At 42.2% G+C, this 3,065-nt stretch overlaps 1 long non-coding RNA gene across 1 annotated transcript; it reads right to left on the bottom strand.

The window, feature by feature from the left end:
- Positions 1–1,335: 1,335 nt before the first annotated feature.
- LOC146864164 (uncharacterized) lies at positions 1,336–2,821 on the bottom strand. The gene is made up of 3 exons (XR_014976618.1): positions 2,318–2,821; positions 1,987–2,065; positions 1,336–1,686 (listed from the first exon to the last, which is right to left on the bottom strand). It is a non-coding gene; the product is annotated as an uncharacterized LOC146864164 (long non-coding RNA).
- Positions 2,822–3,065: the final 244 nt, after the last annotated feature.

The following is a 3,065-nucleotide window of genomic DNA, read 5'->3' as shown; positions in this document are numbered from 1 at the left end:
CAGGAGGGGTGGGTGCCTATCACTCCCAGCAGTGCCCTGAGACAGGAGGGGTGTGTGCAGAGTCCTCCCAGCAGTGCCCTGAGACAGGAGGGGTGGGGGCCTATCACTCCCAGCAGTGCCCTGAGACAGGAGGGGTGTGTGCAGAGTCCTCCCAGCAGTGTCCTGAGACAGGAGGGGTGGGTGCCTATCACTCCCAGCAGTGCCCTGAGACAGGAGGGGTGGGTGTGGAGTCCTCCCACCAGTGCCCTGAGACAGGAGGGGTGTAACACATGTGTGTGAGGCCAGAATTATCCACATGCATACTGGCTACAAGGGAACATGTCCCCATGAACTCATGTCAACAGACTCCACACACAAGTACAGTGATCATCAAGGATGCCACGATTGTTGCAGGTGGAGACATGGCCCTGCATGCATGGCCAAAGTAGAAGGGCTCCGTCACACACAGCTCATGTAGACACAGCTCTGCGCTAAACATTGGGAACACCCTGCAGGGAAGAAAGCTGGGTACACAGAGGAAGGAATACACCCTGGGACAAGTGCACCATGCAGTAACTGCTTACATGAACAAAGAAAGTTAGCCAACACCTTGTGATGGCACACAGATCCCAGGGTCCCACCAATGAGCAGTACACTACTACATATCCCACACACCCAAACCCTTACACACCACCAAAAACCATGTAGCAGCCCCACCAACACCAATACCAGCATAGCAGTAGTGTGATAATGAAAACAAAATTAAGCTTTATTCAGCATGAGCACAATGTCCGTGGATCGCAGGCAGTTCAATCTTCACAAAGCCCATAGGGCAGTCAATGATTCTCAGCTGGATGGGGGACACAGTGGGATGCGTGTCCCCTACCTTGCCTGCACAGTCAAATGGCATCGTCTTCCACACTGGTGAGGGCATCAGGGGGGGGGGAAGCAACAGGCACCGCAGGGACATCAGGGCAAAGGGGCGGCGTTGTGGGTGCAGGGATGGAGGACTCCACCACAGGGGGTGGGTCAGTGCCAAAGGCGGAGGCCAGGATGGCACTACACACCTTTGCAAGGTCCTCCAGGGAGTCCCCTGCACCCGAAGGGACCTCAGGCCCCAAGGAGGGGGGGGTGATATATAGAAAAAGATAATGCCTCGGGACTGATACTCTCACATAAGTTTAGGCGAAGAGATAGATGAATTATCTCTCCCCTGGAGTAATATTTATTTCTCCAACAAAACCTGTATTATTAAATTTTGTGACCAAGTCAACGGCGATTCCAATGAAAACCAAAAATGTATCAATTACTTTTTATAAGTGTGAGGATATTTATTTTCTACCACACTTTTTTTGAAATTCTTTTGTTTTTAGACATATATATACAAACAAATACAATATTTACAATACTTACATATAGCACAATCACTGAACATATACATATCATCAAACGCCCTTTTTAATGTACCAGGATGCTTATGGGCTTTTTTTGAAACAGCATTCCTATATATAGAAGATCACTACTAAAGACGCACTACGAGATTTTGTCGTTTACAATCTCCTAATTATTTTGAGTGCTCTTTCACAAATAAGTCAAAACATAAATCATAATCCAGTGAGTGTCTTCAAAATAAATGTCGACGCGTTTCAGCCAAATAACTCTTTTGGCCTCATCAGGACTAGGGCATCCGAACCAATAATTTACAACCTGTAAGAACAAATTAATTGTCCCTATTAATATCCATCTTATCTCTATTTAGATTATATACACAGAAACACAGGAATAATATTAAAAGACACTATATTACAGTTATATTACAACAGTTCAAAACTGAAGTGGCGGCTCATACAACAAAACGTAGAACTTCAAATAAAACACCCAGAGTGTATAACAACCTTACAACCCAATCTAATATATCACCGACAGTGAATGTAAAGCAATTAGGTGTATTAATATGTGATATGTTGAATAAACTTAAAATACCTTATATTGAAAACTGCATATTACCTATTGTCCAATTAGGGTATGGTCGGAACAAATAATCGTCTTTTCTTTCTTTCTTTTTTCTATAAATTATTTTGGCGGGCTAAAAGCAATCAAAACCAAAAATTATCTCAATGGAAAATCACTCCACCTATAATCAATATATCTATTTCCAAGTCACTGACTCCCACATCCGTTACCCTTTATCTTAAAGTCAGTATAATCTCAAAGTGCATCGATTGTATCGTTATTTAAAACGAGAAAACCCAAAGTAATTGACACCGTAGGTTACACCCATTAGGGGAAATTAGATAATAGAACCTGCCTATTATTGAAAAGGATATGTGGTACATACCTTGTGTATAATTATTCGACCCTTCCAAAACCACTCGTTATACGGTTCAAGTATTCTGCATATGTTTGTGCATATACACTGTTTTAGCACTGCTTGAGGTCGCCTCGCTCTCAACTCTGTCAATAGAACCAATAAAAAAACCAAATCTAAGTATCAATTCTCTTTAGCCTTGGTGTAACGGTAGGTATATTTACACTTTTGCCGAATCGTACGTCTCCTTACCTCGAAGTTTATACACAGGACCCACTTCTAACGTTCCTTCTCCCTCCAGTCTACACGGATCGCGTCCGATGTCACGTGATGCGGAAGTCTATTTAAACCCGGCAAATATTGCCGTAAACATAATAAAAGGACCACTCTCTCTATGTTGATGGTAGACAACGACATTGCCAACCATAGACCTAGTAAAAGGACTACTATTCAACTGAAACGGAGAACAGTAAGTTTATACATACGGAAACGAATAAATACCCAAATTCACCAAAATGCACATATATGTTATTGCCGCCATCATGGAAAGTCCTAATCAGGTCCTAATGGATTCAATTCAGAGTGGGGATAATTGAATAATATTAAATGCCCTAAACTAGCGTTATATGCTCTTCTTTTCTTTTACTCATTAAATACCTGCTTAAACAAGATTGAAAATAAAGTGCAAAAAAATGTAGAGAAGTTACCTTATATCCCAGTATATTACCGCCACTCCTTACATTCTAGCTATCCACAATACATTAGTGTAGATAAGTAC

This window comes from Triturus cristatus, chromosome 2_1, assembly GCF_964204655.1.
Source record: "Triturus cristatus chromosome 2_1, aTriCri1.1, whole genome shotgun sequence".
In the NCBI taxonomy this organism is placed as follows: domain Eukaryota; kingdom Metazoa; phylum Chordata; class Amphibia; order Caudata; family Salamandridae; genus Triturus; species Triturus cristatus.
Note: the sequence above shows the minus strand (reverse complement) of the source record. Positions and strands in the feature narration are given on the sequence as shown.